The sequence below is a fragment of the Adiantum capillus-veneris genome, chromosome 1 (genome assembly GCF_014529385.1).
Source record: "Adiantum capillus-veneris isolate H3 chromosome 1, ASM1452938v2, whole genome shotgun sequence".
Lineage (NCBI taxonomy): Eukaryota > Viridiplantae > Streptophyta > Polypodiopsida > Polypodiales > Pteridaceae > Adiantum > Adiantum capillus-veneris.
In genome coordinates, this window is record NC_140931.1 from 120,670,878 (window position 1) to 120,694,618 (window position 23,741).

General features: G+C 39.7%; 1 long non-coding RNA gene and 1 pseudogene across 1 annotated transcript; both read right to left on the reverse strand.

Moving 5' to 3' along the window:
- Nucleotides 1–342: 342 nt before the first annotated feature.
- On the reverse strand, nt 343–1,918 carry LOC147465447 (uncharacterized). Its single transcript, XR_015187998.1, has 2 exons — nt 1,630–1,918; nt 343–1,411 (listed from the first exon to the last, which is right to left on the reverse strand). It is a non-coding gene; the product is annotated as an uncharacterized LOC147465447 (long non-coding RNA).
- Nucleotides 1,919–1,935: 17 nt separating this feature from the next.
- LOC147465448 (uncharacterized) lies at nt 1,936–4,648 on the reverse strand (annotated as a pseudogene).
- Nucleotides 4,649–23,741: the final 19,093 nt, after the last annotated feature.

Consider the following 23,741-nt stretch of genomic DNA (forward strand, 5'->3'; position numbering starts at 1 on the left):
CAAGTATGTAGTCTATTCCTCATTTACAAACTTCCAAACTTTAGGGAGTTATAAAACCCAGCATAAGCAAGTCTATTCTTCATCTGGAAACTTCCAAACCAAGTGAAGAGATACAAATACACATCTCAATGGGTAGAATTAGAACTCGCGGTATAATAATAACAATGATGTTCATACAAATTTGAGCTACAAAAAACTTGAAATGAAATTAAGGGTCATAGAGATTAAGAGTAAATGAAGCTTTCTGCTCAGTTTAGGCAAGGCATACATAACCATTCAATAACACTTATTAATAGTCAAAAAATGCATGCTTTTTAATGAGATCTTTGATTATTGAAACATTTGAGGCCACTTGGCGGTAGCTTAATGTTATGTTGAATTGAAGAGTTTCAATATCTTCATTATACTTCACTGTTCAATGGAGAATAGTCTTCACTAGACTTCAGCCCCATGAGTCTTTCTCAATAAACCTGGTTTGATGCGTTTTGACAAGCAGCCTTTGTTTGCTGCATAAAACTACATGGTGTGCTTTATATAGTTTGCAAACATTAAGCATGCAAGTTTGCCAAACCCCCTATCCAGGACAGGGCTCTCCAAAGAGCATTATAACATCGATACGCTCGACATCTCTAGCTTTCTGAGATGATGATCATTTACATGCTTCCTGGAAGGTGACACGAGAGACATGCATATGCAGAAGACCACCCGGTGTCCCCATCATAGACTTGATGTCCTTTTCCATAATCTCAAGTGTTGAATGAGGAAGCTATGTAGGCATGCAGTGCCGCAACGGGAAAAAGTGTGCATGCCAAAAACCCCTTCAAATTATGTGGTTATATGTGATTACCAGCTTCCTAGCATGCTTACTGTGGGGGCAACTTGTCTAGAAAGATCAGTAAAGGCAAAAAGGAGAAGAGCCATGTGTGTGCACATAACTCCTCCATTGTGAAAAGCCCACTCACTGTGACAGTGCCAGTTTCCTAGGGAGAGAACAAGTGCAAGCACCTCCAGTGATAACAGGAGAGGACGTGTCTGCATTAGACCCTGATTGTTATGACTCTTTCCAACAAGTTGTGCTTACCATGATTGTGTGGTCTTCTTGCTTGGAAAAGCAAGAGAGACATCCCGATGAATAAGGCAAGATGCACACACACTGCAACGCCATTCACCCAAGGACAATAGAGATCTCATTAACGGGGTATAGACTCCTCCATCAGACGTGTACGCCATTGCCGGAGAGCAACAGAGACGCTTGTAGCTGCCCCCTTAGCTCTGCAACTAGCACCACAGCAGCTCATCAGTTGGGATTGTGTTTAGCTGTGATTATGGCCTCTGAATATTTACGCCTCGAAAGCTCCATAGATATGCCATCTACATCAAGTGCTTTTGATTGATACTTCTGTCTATTGGCCTGCAATACAGATTCATGGCATGGCAAACTCCAACATGAAAATTCCCAACCATATTAGAAATAAATATATTGCATACTTCAATCATGTTTCACAACAAGCACTCCCTTGAACTCATTTCACTCTTCATCTATTTGGATATGTATGGATTTGTCTATATATCTATATGTGTGTGCCCATTGTATTTGCTTGTTGAAACTTGCAGATGCAGCAACCTTACCATTGTTGACTCTGCATTTTTTAACAGGTTCTCCAATTCTTCATCTGCCGGTTCATTGCTTAGGCACCAGGCAATACTTTCCATCCACAGCAGTAATGCGGCCACCTGGCATTGGAGACTCCTTCAGCATTACCTTGAAAAAGCTGGCCCTGCCCCTTTTAAGGCCTAAGTCCATATTCAGATGCCTGATGAGCAAGTGCATGAGTCCCAAAACATTCAGTATCTCATTGATCAAAAGACACATTCGCATTTGAATCACGAATCATAAACAGAAAGCAAAGATTTCTTTAGCCTTGTCGAGAAATGATTATGAATTTCAAGCTGCATCAAGTCGAAACTATACAGGAAATCTACATTGTGACTTTGGCACTCTCGAACAGACATGAAGCAAATGCAATAAGACAGTGCACAAAAATTTGGTACTAATTTAAGATTCAAAAGATCACGAAGCTTTCTAGAATTCCTATGTTTTCTCAATTGATCATGAATTGGTACATTTCTTATATCTCATATGCAAACAGTGCATTCTCCAAAAGTGGCTAAAACCAGATCCCACTAGCTTGAGGGCCACACAAATACAGGCAAATCATTACAAGATATAACAAGCTTGCACACAAAGTGACTATGCCCAATCACACATAGAAGGCCCATACATGCCTACACACCCAAACAACCCTTGTACCGTGCTAATATGTTATCGTGCATAGGTTTTACTAAACTGCATCCAGTGACACTAAAATACACAAAGGCTTTTAGCATATTTCTGGACTGGTGCAATGTTGATAGACAGGAGAGCATACACCATGGTGGATTTGAGTTGATGCAGAGGAGCTTCTCTACAGGAAGGTGGGAAATTTGCTCAACTTTGGCGGTCATTGTAAGATCAATCTGATGAGTTATTGTCCACTTAGTATCTTGAATGCTACTTTTGTTTCAAAAAATGGAAACTTGAGTTTCCTTTTGGTCAAGGTGCGCATAACAACATTTAGGCCCCCTGTTGTTGCAAGAGTGTAGTCTAGCTAGATAGAAGCCCCTGGCTTTTAGAGTAGTGCCAATGCAGAGTGCAGTTGATCATCGGCTTCAGTTCGAAAACTGTAAGGCGGAGAGCACCATGAGAAGCTCACGATCAAAGAAATGTATTCCCAGAAGGGTTCAAATGTTAGTAGGTTTCAAATGAGTTAAGGTTCTTCAGCGAGTTTGAGTCCAGAACTGGTAAAATTTGGGCTCTAAATAATGTATCCAAAGTGCTTGCCTTCGAGGGGAAAGAAAGACATGGAAAGTAGAGTAAAGAGCCTCGAGCAGGACAAGTCTTGTACTAGTAACTACTATGGAGTATGCATCTTCTGTGGAGTTTCCATTGTTCATCTGCATTCGAGGTTTCCTCAATTAAGATTTTTCGTTTTTTGGTGCTCTGAGCCAATGTAGAAGTGAGGTTTTCTTCGTCTGCATGCTTTGTGAGATGGACCTTCGATTGTTGATTTGCGTGTGAGATGATTAGGATGACGAGGCAACGATGCTCACTATCTAGAACAGCTTCCTGCCTCCATCGCTGCTGGTATTTTCTTTTCAGTTATAGATTCTTCTAGTTTGACATGTTGATGATGCACCTGTCAAATTATATACACATGGTTCTGGCATGGCAAAGCTCTGTTCCAACAACAGCTGCTTTGCACTGTGAAATTCCAAGGGACTCTGCACACAGTGAACAAAGCGCATCTCTTGAGATTGTTCTAATCGCCCATCATCCAGTACTACCTTATCTAAGTTATTTTGGAGCTCCTTTTCAATGCAATTATCGCCATTTTGCGCAAATGGGTTCAATGACCACAGAGAAGGGGGTAAGCAGGATGTTGAAAGTAAGGGTGTAGCATCTAGTGTAGAGGTTGGCATCAACACATTCATCACTTGATGAAGCACTATCCGTAACCTTACCGTGGTGTGCGTAACTTTGAGACTCACCCTGCAAAGTGGAGGACTTCATCACATGAGCTATAGCTGGACTGTAAGTTGTCCTGGATAATTTTACATAACCGGATGAGGTCTGTGATAGACTACCAATAAGGTAGAACCAAGATCGAAAGAATGCTTCGGTTGGGAGTTAACATGCTTACCAAAAGCCATAGCATTGTATCGAGAAGCAGGCAGTCCTCCATAAAAGCGGGATAGCAAGTTGGATGATGTCATAAAGAAGGGGAGAAATAAAGAAACAAACCCACTACACATTAATCTAATTAAACATAGTGAACACAGCCCTGCAAAGCAAAGAAAGTATCAGCCCTCCACCTTGAGATCTGTTGCCCTGCTCCCGCAGATGCTGCAAAAACAAAGATACCCAAAAAAACAAAACAAAACAAAGGCACACAAACACAGAACAAGTCAAGAAAATGTGAGTACGCCCGAACAGAAAAAACAAATGAAGCTGAGTTGCACTTGCAATCAAATTGTTGCTACTACTCAATCTAGTAGAAATAATGAACAACCAATAGACAGTTGCTGCTTCTCATGCTGATATTAAAACCCAGGCCAAAAGATGATAAACAAAATCGACTTGCTGATCGACAAAAGCAAAAAAAGTTTGCAAAGGTGTGGTGGCAGTTTACCTGGTTGGAAAGCTTCCTTGAAGTGATCGGAGACTTGCAAATATGCCAAAAATGGAAAAAAATGACGGGGGCGAGGAAAACCTTGAGAAGTGGATAAATGGAGGAAACCAGAGCTTCTCCGTGAAGCTTTAAAGCGAAAGACATGAGTGGCAGAGTATGTATTAATAGGGCTCCCAGGAGCTAAATCGAGTAAATCTGGAGCAGATGTAGACTTCTGTGTACATACACAGCTAACCTTACAGATGCAAATAGCTGAAGAAGGCAACTATACACACAGTGCTTTCAAAGTGGCGCAAATGTTACTGAGAAAATGGAGCATCAGAAACAGAGCAAGCGAGTATGTTCATGGAATTTCAATGGCGATAGTGAGCCATCTGAAAACAGAGCATTCGAGTGCAATAAGAATGAGAAGAGGAGTACTTACGCCATGATGGGGGGCTGGAGAGAGAGAGAAGAGGGAGAGAGGAGAAGCCGCAAGCAGCTGTGTAGACGTGGATCTTTTTCTCTATTTTTGCGAGAAATATTTTTGAGCGCAGAGCTGCTCTTGCTAATTTAATTTCTACGTCCAAAATGCACCCAATCCACCGAACAAAAATAGAAATTTCACGCATGCCCTCCACCCAAAAAACACACCCTTACTCGACCACTCCCCATTGGCGTGATCCCCTATGGCCATGCTAGCAAAATTTCTCCGTATAGACCCTGCCTTACGGCAATGCCAATAAATGACAAGGTCTTGTCATGCTCGTGTTGAGCCACAGGCCACGTGCAGCAGAGAGAGAATTTGACGATGACCAAGGGGAGCGCAATAAAGCCAGAGGGAGACTTGACTCCAAACCCCAATGAGGAGGATACCACAACCAGCAAGTGCTCACGAAGCTCCTAACAAAGCCCTTTCAGAAGCTCAATTCACCAACTTGTCTAAAGGAGATTATTAACTAAAGGCTCACCATCTTGTCTAAAGGTGATTATTAACTAAAGACACAAAATGTGATTATTAAAGAGAATAATCGTGATGCCGGCACATTCACAAGGGCGATTATTATCCGTTAGGACTCGGCTTATGCAGGCGGGCGGCGGGAGGGGAGGCGGGGAGGCTCCCTTTTCCTATATGAGAATTTTTCTAACTCTTCTTGTGTTTGGAGAAGCTCGGGAGCCAAAGCTGCAAGATCGCACAATAGAGCCTCTGCCTCCCCAAGCAATACTTCAAAACCATGCCTCAGAGCACCAAGCTAACCCACTTAGCACCTGCGTGACCTTCGAGCAACCCTCACAACCCACGCAACCTCAAACCTCAGAATCTCTCCACCTCAGAGCCCTACACCATCGTGACCTCAGAACCCTACGCCATCGCTCTTTGCTTGCTCTGTTTCATCGCTCTTTGGTTCTTCAAGACCCAGTTATGGCATTGGTTTTTTTTAATGCGTATGGTGTCGAGAGGGGTCTGTGCCCTCCCTTTTGTAATTAAGTGTCAAAGAGAAGCAAGGTTGGGGTAGAAGGAATCTTGAGGAATCTTTGGATAAATTGAATAAAACCATCATTGACCGAATACGTATGTGTCCTCGATTTCAAAAAATGATACATTATTTGGAATCTTTTGAAGATGTTGCAAAGGTAAAGACACACGACGAGCGAGTAAAGGCAGGAAGGGGCAGAGCCAGCCCGAGAGACCTCAAGCTCAGTGACAAATCATGGCAACGGGGGGGTAGCAAACAGGAGATGGGGGCATATACGAAGCCGGATGTTGAGGCGGAGACAAAGCAATGCATAGAGGTCGTTGCATTTGTTTTTTAACTTGGTGAAACGATTGCAAACGCAGCTCGACATGTTGGTGCATGTGGTTAGTCTTGAGGCTTTGAAGCGATGCATGCTGAGGTCTAGTCCTTTTACAAAATAAGGCCTTGATAAAGGGGAGCATGAGATTCGCAGGAATCTGTGGTGAAATGAATATAATAATGAAGCCTACCAATATGTCTCTACGAGAATATAGCCAACACAAGGATCCAAAAAACATAGCACATTGTAGGCGCCTACAAAAGTTGCATCATTTTAAAGAATTGTAGCCTTCATGACCAAATGTACTCGCAACCCATAAACAGTCATCAGGGCTTAGAAGATTGTCTCTCTCTTGTGTTGAGCACATAAGCACACCCGGACACTGCACAATCATCCACGCACCTTCTAAGGGGCGTTGGTTGATGTGGCCACTCCTTTTCGAGTGAGGGTTGCTGCTCAAATGACCAAAAAAATCAAGCCTCTGAATTTGCAACTAGCCATCCAACAAGGTTTCTTCCTCTTGCTCAACACCGACTGTGTTTATGTGCTCCATATCTTGGGTGGCTGGAGGCAAATGTGCGAGCGGCTGTGATTATGTGCTCAAGCTTGCACGTTGAACACCTGCCAGGCCAAATTTCTTAAACGGCCTTATGTTCTCTCTCTCTCTCTCTCTCTCTCTCTCTCTCTCTCTCTCTCTCTCTCTCTCTCTCACACACACACACACACACACACACACACACACACACACACACATTCATGCAGATTTCAAACTACACCATAATTTATAGGCACTCGTTTCCTTGCTAGTGGGGAAGGGTTGAGAGAACCTGAGAGTTGAGACCAGACACTCCAAGGGCTATGGCTTGCGTATGACTTCTTTATGCTGCTAAATATTGATAGTAAGACCTGCTTAATAGATAGTACTAGTACAACGATGCCGCCTCTTACGATGCTATGTGGATTTTTTTACCTTAACACTAGAATGGTAAACAGGACACTTTTATGTCCTTGGACACTTTTGTGTCCTGTTAAGTGACCATTTTGCTTGAATTATTTGAAGAGTGTGAAAATGAATTTCTAGGTGCTATATATCCACAAGTTGCCTTATGAGCTAAAAAAAACTTAGCATTTTTTTTTTGAGTATCGATCTCACCATTAACCTTGCTCTTGCACAACATTTTTGAACCTAAACTGTGTGAAAAAAACGGGTCATGTTTTTGGCTTTTTTTCAATTTTTGGCAACTATACCACTCTAAGCTTCATGTTTGTGAGGTTTATATGGCTAGAGGTTAGGCCTTCATAGTTCTCAACATGTTTTGATGCTTGTAGGGAGAGCTAAGTGTTAAAATTGAAAGTTATGACCAATTTACAAGAATTGCATAATCCCATTTTTTTGCCAAAATTAGCACTTTTATGATTTTTTTGGTGGCTTTCTTAATATCCAAATTCAATTTTGATTGTGTAAGTGTAATGTATAACATAAAGCTAATCTTCCTTGAGTTTTGGGGGACCTAATATGCTATATAGCATAGTATATGATGATGGTTAAGTTTTTTGATTGCTAAAGAATACGATACATTTTAGAGTAGCAAGTATAACTTTCTCAATATTGCTAGTTTCTTAGGCCAATTGTGTGTATTTTGTAGGTAGTGACCATATCTAATCATAGACTACAAACTTGGCTAGATATTGAGTAGTTTCTATGGGTTTCTAGAGGTCATAATGCTAAACCCAGTTTTTTCATGTTTGCTGTATTTAGCACTTTATCATTGCCCCCAATGTTCCAATTGTAAGAGATCCATTATCCTTTTGACATGCTCCATGGCTCCTTTTGAATCCACAGGCCCAAAGGGAACTAAGAAAACATGTATATAGTATCTGTATTGAGCGTGACTATAGAAACTTTGATGATAGGTCCACAGAATGGCAAAAATGCAACTTTTTTGTACCTATTTTTTTTGCCCAAAAAAAAATTAGTGAGTTAAAAGCAACCATATGTTTTGGTCACCAACCCATTGAAGTTAACGGGGCATTTTATCTCATGTCCTACAAAAATCTCCACTCTTATTTATATGCAATCAACCGTAAGAAATTGCTGTTTTGGGCAAAATGCACTAGTCCATCAACTTTGGAGGCTTGTAGTGACCAAGGGATGAGAAAAATTACAAGTTTCTCATTTTTTCCATATGTAGTAGTTATTGAACTATAAGCTCATGAAAGGATTTTTCAAAATGAGTGGATCTACTATGGTTTTGGAATTTTTTCCCAAAACCCTGAAAGGACACTTTTATGTCCTGTTAGGTTACCATTCTATATGTAGTAGTTATTGAACTATAAGCTCATGAAAGGATTTTTCAAAATGAGTGGATCTACTATGGTTTTGGAATTTTTTCCCAAAACCCTGAAAGGACACTTTTATGTCCTGTTAATTAGGTTACCATTCTAGTGTTAAGCATGCCAACACTATCAACATAAACCCTATATTTAGAGAGAGACGATGGCATCCTTTCTCCCTATCTATTGATAAGATTTGTAGCCCATTTCAATATACAAACTTCCACTCCGCTCTAATTTGCTCTCTTTCACGGATACTAATTCTCTCTCTCATCCCACAATATACGTATCATCTCCCTCTCTATTTGATTTGTAGACTATTTCAACATCTAAACTTCTCCTTTGCTCTAATTTGCTCTGTTTTTTATAAATTATTTTGTTCCAAACCGGTTTGTCCCACTCCACCTTCGGTGCGAGATAGAGCCTTTGAGAGAGAGAGAGAGAGAGAGAGAGAGAGAGAGAGAGAGAGAGAGTACAAATAAGAATTTCAACGTTGTCCTTGCACATTTATCAGACATCTAGTATGACATTCAAGTCACGTACAAGCACTAATGCATCATGGTGGCCATGCATCATTGTGGAGATTATACATTACATAATGAAGAGCTAAGAGCCCATGTTCAATATACATATCCATTCTTGTCTCTTGTCTTCTATTTCCATTTTAGTCTTTGTCTGGTTGTCTGTTATCTAAAGTTTGTATATCTAGTATGATCTAACGAACTCTAAGTTTGCAACCTGGAATAGCTTCTAGAAGTGACCAAGTCATTCCATTTCAGTGATTACAGTGGTAAGCTAGCGCCCTTGATAGATAATCTATCAAGAGAATCTATCTCCCAGTAGAGGCATGGAGTTCTCTACAGCATGCCACCCGAAAGAGTAGGATACAAAAGAAGACCGACCACGAGGTTCATGGAGGAAGAGGATCGGGTTAGCACAATTCTTGAGGAGTCAAAGTGAGGCTCCAAACACTGAATCTGAACATGGAAGTGAGACGGATGAGAAGCTTGACTAGATGGAAGCTGACAAACTTGGGGATTCCCAGCATTCAGCTCAATCTAAGAGACGACATTCAAAACAATCAGAGAGGGGATCTCGACCTAATGGATCTCAGAAGATAGATAAGGGCAAAGGCACAAATCACAATTCTTGAGAATCTATCTCCCAGTAGAGGCATGGAGTTCGCTACAGCATGCCACCCGAAAGAGTAGGATACAAAAGAAGACCGACCACGAGGTTCATGGAGGAAGAGGATCGGGTTAGCACAATTCTTGAGGAGTCAAAGTGAGGCTCCAAACACTGAATCTGAACATGGAAGTGAGACGGATGAGAAGCTTGACTAGATGGAAGCTGACAAACTTGGGGATTCCCAGCATTCAGCTCAATCTAAGAGACGACATTCAAAACAATCAGAGAGGGGATCTCGACCTAATGGATCTCAGAAGATAGATAAGGGCAAAGGCACAAATCATACTAAGGATAATGACGGGAGTATTGGCTAATAACAACAATAACGATAAGTGGGATATAGACACGAACCATTACAATAAGCATCGGCCCAGAAAATGGAACTCACCTTAGAAGGACAAATCTAGACATTATGAGCATTAAACTGATTTGAAGGTCACTTTTCCAATCTTCAAAGGTGGTAAAAATGATGATCCTGATGTTCATATCGAGGCATTTGAACAATAAGTTGATGAAGATCAATGGGGAGAGTACTTCCCACAAACCTTGAAGGATGCATCATGAAAGTAGTATTACCACTATCCAACATGTAAGCTCAGAATATATAGAAAGTTGATAAAAGACTTTTTTCTAGAATATATTGATAATCGAGGTGATGACTCGATGATGAGGACATTCTATATGAGCTAGATAAAATCAAGCAAGAAAAGCTTTTAGTTCGGAGCTACATAGAGAAGATCAAAGAACTCACAAGACAATTGCATGTGCCTCCCTCAAAAAAGGGATTGCGTACATGGTTTCTTAGTGGTTTCATAAGTAAAAATCTTAGGCCCGGAATAGAAGGTTCCAGTGCCGACTAAGAAGTTCAAGGATCTGGTCCAGAGAGCACTAAAGCTAGAGCAGCAGCAGCAGGAACCAAAATGTCCAAGACCAGACCCTTAGTTGGCAAATTAGAGACCCGGTGTTCAAAGTGTCGATCCGACGATCATGTCAAAGGAATGTTCTCGATGTATATACTGCAAGGCATTTGTCCATGTGTGGAAAAATTGAAAGATGAGGATACGTCATTTCAATAAAAGAAAAGATATGTCTATGATTGCATTCATAGTTCCATAGGTGGTAATGACAGATGGAGCATCTAGCTCTAGAGAGAATGAGGCCAGTACAAGTATTGGGCCTAGAAGAGGAAGATATCAGGGGGCTAGTTTTTGAGGCAAGGTAGACGGTGGGAACAAATGCCAGTGGGAAACTCAATACCAAAGGGTTAGTAAATACCAAACCCAATTACTACAATAACTTTACAGGAGACAATTAGTCAAAGGCCCAATTTGATGGCTATAAATAGGACCCACTATTCATTATGTGGGTTACTCTTCCACTATCACGGAATCTAGTGTCTTGGAGCTCATTTTGCTCTTGTACTCTTGTACTGTTTTATCATCAATCCTAGAGCAGACTTTGGTTCATGTTGTTGTACTCCAGCTGTATTGATATGAATACATATTCCAGTTCATCTTGTTCCAATTTCTATTTCAGTTCATGTCTCATACTTCATTTCAATTTTTGTCTATTTTGATATCTAAAGTCTTTATTTGATTATGCTTGCCTTGTCTAAAGTAGCTTTAAATGACCAACCTGCAATAGTTGTCACAAGTGATCGGATCATTCCATTTTGGTGATCACGGTGATTGAGCTAAGTTTATATTGATAGAGGAACTATCTCCCAATTGGTGTTAGAGCTAGTTGAAATTAACCATGCCGCCTATAAGAATTCCACATGGCAAAAGGCTAGCATAATGAGATTCATGGATGATCCGGATCATGTCAGTACTATCTAGGAGGAGTCAGAGCGCGGCTCTGATACTGAGAGAGAACTTGGGAATGAGACAAATGTTTCTCTAGATCTAGGGGAAGTTGATGAATTGCAAGATTCTCAGCACTTGACTCATTCCGGGAGGAGACATGCGGAGAGAGTAGATCGACGAACTCAATCCAATGGATCTCACGGAAGAAGAAAACATATTGATGAGAGGGAGGCAAAGTCACATATCTGCAAGACAAGAGTTAGCAAAGAAGCTTGAAATGGATACTATGACTGAGATCGACGACAACGACAATTGGAAAGCATACATAGATCATTATTGTAAAAGACAATCCAAAGACAGGAAACCCCGGTTCAAGAATCCAAATGTAGTCATCTTGAATGTTCTAATGATCTGAAGATTTTATTTCAAGTCTTTAAAAGGGGAAAGAAGGACGATCCTGATGTGCACATTTAGGTGTTGAACAATACACTGAACTCATGAAGGATATACATGAGGATAAGTGGGGAGAGTAATTTTCTCAAACACTAAAAGAGGTGTTCAAGAAGTGGTATTACCATTATCCAACATGTCAACTCATATTATACAACAAATTGATCAAAGCATTTTACCTGGAGTATTTAGACAATAGAGGAACGACGATATATTGGACAAGATTAAGCAAGGCAAATTTTCAGTCAGTAGATACGTCTAGAAATTTAAGGAACTGTCCAAAAGTTTCAAGAACCTCCATCGAATGAATGTCCCCACACTACACGTATTTGTAAATCTGGCATGTGTGGAACAATTGTGGGGATAATGATTAATCACTTCAAAAAGGGAAAGGACTTATCTATGATTGCACTGAGGAATTTAGAGGAGATGGGTCAAGTGGCTCCAAGGAGATTGAGACCAACACGAGTTTTGGAGGTGGCAGAGGTAGATACCAAGGGGGTATTGGCCAAGGCAGAGGCAGGGTTGACTTTGGCAAAAGGAGTTTAAATTGCTATACCTGTTGGCCATTATGTAGCACAATGCTCGAATGTTGCCAAACTTAGAAGGATCTGAATAGAAAACACCTGAACCAGTGCCACTAAGGGCAGTGACTAGAAGCAGAGGTGTAGTAATTGAGGAGATTTTAGAAGAACCTGAGACAAAGCAGGCGCCTAAAACAAAGATATGTGCACAGTAGAGAGCCACATGGAAAGCAAAAGTCAAAGCAAAAGTAGTTGATGAATGGAAAGAACAAAGAGATTCAATGGCCAAGATTACACAGAACCTCAAAGAGAAGATTCTTAAACAGCCAAGATGTTCAAACGCTATGATAATTCAAAAACTACAGCTTCAGCCTTTAGGGGCTCAAAAAGACAAGCAGCTTAGGCAATTAGGTGAGGAGAAAGTAGCAACTAGACTTGAGGAGTCTACGATTGTTGTAGTTCAGAGTTTGGTTGAAGAGGTACGGCAATTACCAGAAGCTGCAAAACTCTTCCAACATAAGAGGAAAGTGGATGCTAAGTCCTAAGCAATAGATTTGAAAACCATTAGGGATGACAAGGTTCTACTCCTTCAAGTGGATTACAAACTTAAAAAGCAATGGGAACTGTTGTCAGGGGTAATACTAGATGGTGGGATTGGAGTTAATATTCTTGGAGAACATCTAAGATATAAATTGGGGATTATAGACCTAAAACAAGCACCATTCAGGGTACAAATGGGTGGCCATAAGGTACCCCAAGCCACAAGATTAATTGAGAATATGCCAATTAGAGTGGGTAAAGAAAAATTCAAAATAAGCTTCTTAGTCTTGGACATACAAGGAGAATATGGAATACTTTTGGATAGACCATGGATCAGAATTGGTAGTGCTATACATTGTTATTCCAATAAGACATTAACCATTTAGGGATCCAACAAGAGAATTTACATCAAGACAAAGAATACAAGAAGCTCAAAAAAGGCACTAAGACTAGAGAAGCTTAGTAAGAAATATGGCACTAAGAAAATGGAGAGAATGTTGGCCTCAATGAATATCTTTTTGCTTATAGAGATTGACTTGACTGTTGTTATGAGGGACAAGGAGCAAGCTGATAGGTAGAGAAAGCAACACTCAAATTAGTTCTTGGAGTCAAACACTAGGGAAAGGAAAGTTTGGTTGGACGAGCGTGCACCAAAACATGTAGATCAACAGAAAGTTAATTTCAGATTAGTAGTAGAGCCTAGTTAGACAAATACGAAGAGTTCAGATCAAGTTGTTGACATGACATATATGGAGCCTAGACATGCATAGCTCAGTGATCCATTTAATGACTATGCAATAGGTATTTATATTGAGGAAGAATAAGAATCACTGGCCAAACAAAAAGGAGGTGCTTTAAACTAGTTATTTCCAGTTGATCAAGAGGTTGAAGGATGGAATTTTGGCACTAATGAGAAACTCAGAATGGTGAAGATCAACAAACATATGAAGCCATATATTAAAGAGGAGGCTAGGACTTTTCTTAGAATATACAAAGATATAAAGATGTATTTGCATGGAACAGATTAATTTGAAAGGACTTGATCTAGAAGTGTGTCCACATCGGATACCATCGCTCAACGAGAGATACCACTGAAACCCAATGCCAGACGAGTGAGACTGCAGAGGTATAGTATGAGCCCCAACTATGCTAAGAAATTGAAGGAGGAGATTGACAATGTCCTAAAGGCAGGGTTCATTACTGAGGTTGCAATCAATTATTCCCAATTGTAGTGGTTCCGAAAAAGAATGGGAAGTTAAGGGTATGTGGGGATTACATGAAGCTTAATGCTCAGACTATCAAAGACCCCTTTCCCCTTCCATTTATCAATATAAGATTACTGGGCATGAGATGTATAGTTTTATGGATGGTTATAGTGGATACAATTTGCTAAAGATTGCATTAGAAGATTGAGCCAAAACGACGTTCGTCACTGAATGGGGATCATTCATGTACTTGGCCATGCCATTCGGACTCTGTAATGCTCCAATAACTTTCCAAAGGTGTATGGAGGAAATATTCAGTGAGTTCTTACATAAACTTTTGGCAACATTTATGGATGATTTTACTATCTTCTCTATTGAGGAAATGCATCTACTCTTTCTGGAGATGGTTTTAGAGAGATGCAAAGAGAAGAGGATTTATTGAGAAAGAAATGCATCAATGGAAGGACCAGATCCAATATGGAAAGATGTATAACACCATTTTAGAGATTTTTATAATTTAAAGACAATTTGGGAATTACCAATGTCTTAAAGATTTTGCCATTTGGACAAATATCAACAAAAAAAATGCCAACTCCTTCCACAAGGTAGTACTTGAAAATCTCTTTCGAACCATGCTCTCAAGACTTTATTTCTCCATGTGGTCAAACTGCAAGCTCATTTTGAAAGTGGGAATTGGAAAATTCCCAAATTCACTAATATATTGTTGTATACGATTCTCTTCAGTTCGGACGATTTCTAGAGGATGATAAACTTCCTCAGATCCAAGAGACTATCAAAAGGTTTCCCAATGATTTTGGAGATTTCCATTCTAATCCTGTTTTTCATCCGTTTTGGGAAATCCATTGGTCTCACTTGCTGATGTAGTGTTAGTCTTATTCTCATCTTTGTTGGTGATATTGGATCATAATAATTAAACAAGGTTACTGGTTGATGCGAGTCAGATAGCCTACATCTGGCTTTGATGTCAGTGACTACGTTACATGTAAGGAGTTGCATCAGTTCTTCCATTGAAACAATTGTGTGGTATCAAATCATCTACTTCGTTGGGTGGTGTTTGGATTACTGTTAAACCTCTCTCATTGTGCACGTTGTCCATGGAAGATTGTGAAATATCCGCTTTTCTCCATCTGGGCTTATAATGTTTTACCAAATATCCCTAATACAATGTTACCTCTATGTACTCCTAAGTCAATATGTAAACCTAATGATGTGTTGTGACATGTGCAATAATGTGAAACTAAAACATCTACCCTCACTCCGAATGCTTTTGCTATGTGGAACTAAAATCCACAATGTACAGTGTCATATATGTGAGAATGGTTGCCATGGTTACAATCGTGTACAGACCTTGTCAGGCAGGTGAGCACTATTGCATATTTTATCACATATAATGTCAAGTGCATTGGGATGGCACACTCGTTTCACCTCAAAAGTTCAATGCAAACGATCTTGTCCAAAAACAGGAGGTTTTTTACATAGTCGCTCACAGACGATGCATCTAAAGTGCTTCCCAAGTAGAAAATTGCAATTTAGCATGTAATTTGAGCAAAAAGGGCTTTTTCTTACATATTTAGGGATTTTCCCAACTTGCTTGGACTTTTACGGGCAAAAAGGGACATTTTTAGGTTTAAAATGGTTATAAAATAGCCAAAAACAAAAAAAAAAGATAAAAAATAAGTCAAAATGTCACATCAACAATGGTGGACTTGAATATTAAGAGGGAAAGAGAGTTTATGAAAAAAAAAAATCAGCTATTTTAAGCCTCTTAGAGAAAGGATACATAGGTAGCTTCTATAGTGTGCTAGTGCAGCCCCGCACTATTCCTACCTTGTGTTTGTGTATGTGGGTGATTCAATCACGGGTTTTCTCTCTTCAAAAAGGTGTTTTGGATTGTTTATGGAAGTGTTGGAGCTTCCATGAAATGGCCTTGATGAAGAATTGAAGTAGGAAGAAAGGTTTATTGATGGGAAAGACATGTAGTATGCTTGTGCAATTGGGAGCTAGGCTACACCAAATTATCACACACACAAGACTTTTTTGAATCAATCTTGGTTATTTTTTAGAGTGAAGATTTCATGGGTAGAGATTTGTTCATTTTCTAAGCATGTCTTTTGCTTAAAATCTTCTGCGACTTGCTTGATTTTGTTGCAATTTCTCACAGTCAAAGGCATGACATTTCCTAGCCGCACTTTGCACTTCTTAGCACATTTTTTGTGAACCTAACATGAGGTAGGCTAGGGTGAGGGTTTGTGAGTTTGGGAAATCAAAGGTAAAATATGCAATGTAGCAAGGGTTATCTAGTGCAGGGTCACCATACAATATGCAGGTAATTAAAGTCCAACAGGAAGAAGTAGTGGAAATTGCATTACAAGAAGTATATGAGGAATGTAATACCTTTGAGTGCTATGCACTTGCAATGACCCCATCACCTTAGCTGAAAGCTATTGTTTTTTTTCTTCACAAAAGTATTCTAGTTGGCTACCACTCTAAATGGCCTTCTAAGAAAGATTTCATCAGCCCTCAACATAACATTATAATCCTACAATCTTCTCCTTTTAATCATATACCTTGTACACTTTAGCCCAGCACCTATACATGCTGTATACATTTGTGACACTTGCTAAAATAAGAATGAAAAAAACCAACACTAATGAAAGGGGTGAATAATGCATGAATAGAAAATAATACACGTTCTTGAAGCCTTACAAAACTTTGCAAAAGAAATAGAAAACAAAATATGAATGGAAGCTCATAATTTTTTCTAGGGAATAGCAAGGGTTTTGAAGAAATGAAGCAAAAAACATGAGTAGAGCAAAACCTCTAGGTTAGTACATATGAAAATAGAAGCTAAGTGACAAATGGAAATTGCTACATTTGGGCTATCCTAGCAGTATAAGGTATCTAATCTTCCCAAATTCTAAGACGCGTTTTTGGCCTTCTAAGCCTATACATGGTATCTTGCAAGGTAGTATACTTGTAGACAACTATTCTCTCCAAAACATTATGATCAAGGATTTCATTGATGTAATCACGATCGTGTGATTACGTTAATAACTCCAGTATTTACACAAAAAAATCACGTGATCACGTTAATTGTTAGCGTGACTTTGATTATGACTTGCAAAAACCCATAGAGCCAGTTAGCTCGCCGGGCTTTCTCATTTTCCCGGTATGCCCGCCTGGCAAATGAAAAATCCCGGCGAGAGTAATTATATATAGTAAACAATGTGCTTATCGTGGTCCTTTACCTAGGCAAATCCTTGGGGAGTGTATCCGAGTGCCGGGTATAGTCATCTCCTTGTGATTTGACCTAAGGTTACAAAGTCATAGGTCCTTTTTTGGGCCGAATGTGATTCTTAATTCGGTAGCCACTTCTAAAAAAGTTTAATTCCTTTACCGAACATAAAGGTACGAAACCAAAACAATTGAAAATTTGGAGAGTCATGCTCATTGCGACGAAGCCATTGGTCTAAATGAGGGCTGTAATTGGTTTTAGAGGATGAGTATATGTAAATGACGAGTCGATAGTCAAGGATTTGATGTCCTATACTAGTGTACTGGGTATATAAAGATCCTTGAAGTCTTGCATTTTTCACCATCATAGATTTGAGTTGATATACACTGTCACTCCACAATATAAGAGCTATAATCCTTCATTGGGTGAAAATAGCTTTTATAGAATAAGGGGGCAATAATCCTTCACTGGGTACAAGTAGTCCTCAATTGTGTGATTATATTGAAGATTTATTTGCGTTAGTTCACGCATTGGTTTATACAAAGAGTGCATTATGTATTATGATAGATTATTAGTGCATGAAATGACCAATCATATATTTTATTGCTTTCGTTTGTTTTTTGCAAACAACTGACATCGTTCAGTGTAGAAGTTGATTATTCTTTGTAGCATTTGAAATATCTTTCAGTGTAGAAGTTGATTATTCTTTACAGCATTTGAAATATATATGTCTTACTGTTTGTAAATCAAAGTGGACATATAAATAATCATCATAATAATAATTGCATTGAAAAAGTCGTAGCATTGTTGTAGTTATTATGCCATGCATAAAGTGTATTGCAATGTGTATGTTTGCTCAGAACATAAGTGATCGATATGTGGATTGACTAGCGTGCATTGAAAATCTCATATTGTGCATTTTGGCTACTTCCATAGTGAATAGTTTTTTAATATATATTAAAAATAAGAAAAATGTTTTGAAAATTGAACATCTGGTTCTTTTGTCTTCAATTTTATTATTAAAGCAATGGAGCAAAATGTGGGCACAAGTGGTACGTAGAAGCCAAAGAATAAAAAAGCTCATGGCAAGAGTGGGATTATGCTCACAACATATGTGGCCGATACATGGATTGGTAATGTAAATTTTATCTCACAACAAAACCAGGCGGTGCACAATGTTTTAGGGACCATTTTTTGGGTAGCATTAAAAAGAGTTGTAAGAAATGTGAACATCATCAGGCACCTGCAATTGCAAAGCGTTTGAGAGAAGAGCTTGCCAAAAAAGGTGGTAAGAGACAACAAATATAGTGACTGCAAGTCAAGAGTTGTCAGAGCCAAATATTAACTCCACAGATCCTGTGATGACGCCAACAAACCTTGGAGAACAGCCTATGCAAGGGGAGGAAATTTCAACCAACGTTCCTTTTAAGCATTACAATGAAGGTGGACTTGGTCAAATGCATCAAAAATCATTACATCAAAGCTTTTGAGTACAGTCTCTAGAAGAAGCACAAATTGCACTCGCCAAAGAAATATTCTTCACTGGAAGTGCTTTGGTCAGGGTAGACAGCAATCATTGGGTGGAAGGCTGCTTGGAAGAAAATCCGCGAGTTTGGCCCAGGATTTTCAGCTCCTTCTTATCACACGATACGAAATGTTTTCTTGGAAAAATGTTACATCAAAGTTAAAGAGCGTGTTGACAAAATAATACTTGGGAATATTTTGCTTTCAGGATAACAATTGTGAGTGATGGCTGGTCAAATGTTCAAAGAAGACCGCTGATCAATGTAATGTTGCTTTGTCCAAGGGAAGAAACGTTTATAAAGGCGATTGATAGTTCTGCTGCAATTAAAAGTAGCAAATACATTTATGAGGTCTTGATTGATGTAATTAAAGAAATTGGTGCTGAACATGTCGTTCAAGTAGTCATGGACAATGCAAAGAATTGTAAAAACGCCAGTAAATTAATAAAGAAGTGCTTTCCACACATTTTTGCTAATGGTTGTAATACGCACAACTTAAACTTTCATGCAAGGTGGAAGAACGCTCATGGTCCACTCCATCGTGTTGCTTACATGCTCAATCCGGAGTATTGGAATTTAGATGTAATGTCCAATAGAGGGGTGGTCAGTGATTTCTATCACGAGGTCAACACGTTCTACTCCAACATTCATGACCAAATTGATTGCATCAAAGAAATGAGTGCATTTAGATTAAAAGAAGGCCCTTTCGTGAATGATTTTGTAACATTTAATGGCCTAGAAACTTGTGTAGTGGAAAATAGCATGAACATAGTGAGCATTTCATTAGAATAGATTCCTAATGAGATTAACAAGAGTGCTTGGGTGGAGAGAGCAACAAAAACCATAACACCTAATTAGATAGCATGAACAATACTTCAAAAGAGAGAGAATTTAAGCAATTGACAACAGTTGAGGACCGGATTTGCATGGAGCCGGTCACCCCTCCAAAAGGCTTTGTACCATGGTTTCTCCCATCATGAGAGACATTTTACAATACAATTTCTTGTGTTCCTTCAATACTAGCTAGTGCAATGGAGATGGAAACTTCATGCACTATGCAAAACACTTATCAAACACAACATCAATTCCCTCACAGTCGACCCAAGACCTCACACAACTTCGAAGATGGTGAGAGTTAGCGGGGTATGAGAGTAGATTGAGAGGAAGAAGGAGCATTCTTACGAGAAAGATGTACATCTCCTCACATAATCACTCATATTAGCATAGCTTAGCTTAGTAATTAGCATGGTAGATGAGATGAGCATGCAATGAAGCTTGGCTCTTGGTTGGATTTGCATTAGAAAGCCAAGAGTTGTTGGTGTAGGTCTTCCTTCTCACAAGCTTGGAGTAGGTGATAAGCTTTCCATTAAAGCTTGAGAAGGAGAGAGAGTCTTCTTTACTTCACACTTGAGATTGTGTGAGTGTGTGTGTGATAATGCCTTGAAAAAGTCATCCCCCTCTCTCTCTTGGTCGACCCCTCTTGCTATTTGCTCTTGCTACAGTCCTATTGGACCTCCCCAGGCTTAGCCAATGGGAATTAAGCAGTATAAGTGATAGCCTTTTGACATGTCCCCCCCTTTCCCCTTTTGTGAGAGCTTTAGGTAATTATTTAATTCAACTAAACTCTCTCATTGGACCCCTTTGCCTCCTGGCCAATAGGCATCAGGCAAGCCATTGGGCTGTTGAATGCTCATTGGTCCCCTTGGGAGACTGTCCAATAGTCTTCTAGAGAGCTTAATTATTATAGGTTCTTTTATTAAGTGTTTTTAAATTAATTAAACTAGATTTACTCTAGCCTAATTCTCATTGGTCCACCTCCAAGGCCATCCAATAGGAATTGGGTACACCTTGTGGGCATCTGGGCTAGGGAGCTGACATGTGTCCCTCATTCCCTTTGTGTAAAGGGAGCTTGTGTGTGTGTGTGTGTGTGTGTGTGTGTGTGTGTGTGAGTTTCTCTCTCATCCCCTACTTGCAAGGATCGTCCCCTCCTATGTAGGGATTGCTAAAGACTTCTGGGACACACACAAAGCATCCAATTCCCCCAATGTTTGACCTTTGGACACAACCTTTGAATTTTGGAAGTCTTAATGGGATGAACCTTAGGGTCTTTTAAGCCCATTGTTTCACATGGCTCTTTTGCAGATGCCCCCCCCCCTTTGGATCCCTATTTTCCCTCCTTTGGATCCCTACTGTGGCTGGTCTGCTAACTTAACCAATATTCTAGCTTTTTCTCCCATGGCACTTCCCCATATTAAATGATCAGTTTAACATGAGAAAATAATTTAGGAGAATTAGACATTGATTATTATGACATTACCTCTCTCTTGAAATCATAGTTGTCCTCGACTATGGGGTAGAGAAGATAAAGCATATTCATTAGTCCTTTTCTTAGCAGGTAGAGGATACCTATGTTACCCTACGACATCATTCCACAATGGATGACTAGTCCATTTGGCGCTTGAGAGCCTGAGGCTGCCGCAAGCATGTCTGCTCATTAGTCCTATCATCTTCCATAGTAGAGTGACAAGCTCTACTTGGTATTCGGGAGAGGTCGTCTCCTCAAACCTGATCTAAGCATGCATACTACTTCATTTTTGTGCACAATAAAGAAAAAGAGAGTCTTATAAGACAAAAAATTTGTTCATTTTAAACATTTGTACATCTGCTTACTCTAGGGAAGCATTGACAAGGTTTAGGTTATCCTTTAATTGCATGCCTTGCATCCATCTAGCATCTTCAAAAGGATAATTCTTAAACTTAATAAGATATCGTCGGATAGTCTTACCGCCTCTTAGTACCTTGTCTTCATGTCGGATAATGGACTCGGGCTGCAGCACCTCTTCTTGGTCCTCGATCTCCGGTGGGTCTTCCATAGTTGTTTCTTGAGGTGGCTCTCCTTTGTAAGTCTTTAGTAGGCTCACATGGAAAGCATTGTGTATGAGCCAATGACTGGGAAACTTCAGTTGATAGGCCATCTCATTGATTGGCCTAAGAATCTGGAAAGGACCATAGTACCTTTTTGCTAACTTAGCATAGTATTTTTGGTGTCCTGTAGGATTCTTGCCCGTCGTGTGCCTTAATCGAGCCTTGTGAAATTTTAATAAAACCCAGTCATTTTCTTTAAAGGCTTGGGCTCTTCTGTGCTTGTTAGCAGCAGCCTTTTGCCTTTGCTGTGAGATAGAGATAGCATCCTTAATCTTTTGGAAAGACTCTTGTAGGTCTCGACTATACTCATCTGCAGTGAAGATCTTCCCATGTACCTTAAGTAGCAAGTGACTTTTTGATCTTCCCTCTCAATTACCTCAAAAGGTGATTTTCCCGTGGAAGTATGTACAATATTATTGTAGGCATACTCCACTAATGGTAAGTACTTCTCCCATTGGGATCTTTGATCTACTTCTGTTACATAGGCTTTTAGTAGATCGAGAATTGTTAGGTTAGCTATTTCACTTTGGCTATCCGTTTGCGGGTGATAGGCCAAAGAGAAGTTTAGACTTGTTACTAAATTCTCAAAGAGACTCTTCCAAAAATTAGTCATTCTAGGATCTCTATTCGACACTATAGACATTGGCAAGCCATGGTACTTGAAGATTTGTGAAATGAAGAGGGTTGCCATTTGATGGGCTTTGATAGTATTTTTGATAGGTATGAAATGTGCTTGTTTGCTAAACCTGTCTACTATTGTCCATATTCCCGTATTCCCATGGATAGACTTAGGCAATCCAAAGATAAAATCCATGGATATGCTCTCCCATGGTGAATTAGGGATTGGTAAAGTTTGAAGCAATCCAAGTTGCTTCCCTCTATCAAACTTCGTCTTTTGGTATATCACACATTTAGAAACATACTCTTGTATGTTTGCTTTCATGGTAGGCCAATAGAAATATCTTTCAATCCCCTTTAGGGTAGATTGAATCCCTCTATGCCTTGCATAAGGAGGAGCATGAGATTCATACATTACTTTCTCTAGGAGACCTTTTACAATCCCATCAAGAGAGACATTTTACAATACAATTTCTTGTGTTCCTTCAACACTAGCTAGTGCAATGAAGATGGAAACTTCATGCACTATGCAAAACACTTATCAAACACAACATCAATTCTCTCACGGTCTCAGACCCAAGACCTCACACACCTTCAAAGATGGTGAGAGCTAGCGGGGTATGAGAGTAGATTGAGAGGAAGGAGTATTCTTACGAGAAAGATGTACATCTCCTCGCATAATCACTCATATTAGCATAGCTTAGCTTAGTAATTAGCATGGTAGATGAGATGAGCATGCAATGAAGCTTGGCTCTTGGTTGGATTTGCATCAAAAAGCCAAGAGTTGTTGGTGTAGGCCTTCCTTCTCACAAGCTTGGAGTAGGTGATAAGCTTTGCATTAAAGCTTGATAAGGGTGATAAGGAGAGAGAGTCTTATTTACTTCCCACTTGAGATTGTGTGAGTGTATGTGTGATAATGCCTTGCAAAAATCAGCTCCCTCTCTCTCTTGGTCGACCCCTCTTGCTATTTGCTCTTGCTACGGTCCTATTGGACCTCCCCAAGCTTAGCCAATGGAAATTCAGCAGTATAAGTGACAGCCTTCTGACATGTGTCCCCCTTTCCCCTTTTGTGAGAGCTTTAGGTAATTATTTAATTCAACTAAACTCTCATTGGACCCCTTTGCCTCCTAGCCAATAGGAATCAGGCAAGCCATTGGGCTGTTGAAAGCTCATTGGTCCCCTTGGGAGACTGTCCAATAGTCTTCTAGAGAGCTTAATTATTATAGGTTCTTTTATTAAGTGTTTTTAAATTAATTAAACTAGATTTACTCTAGCCTAATTCTCATTGGTCCACCTCCAAGACCATCCAATAGGAATTGGGTACACCTTGTGGGCATCTGGGCTAGGGAGCGGACATGTGTCCCTCAT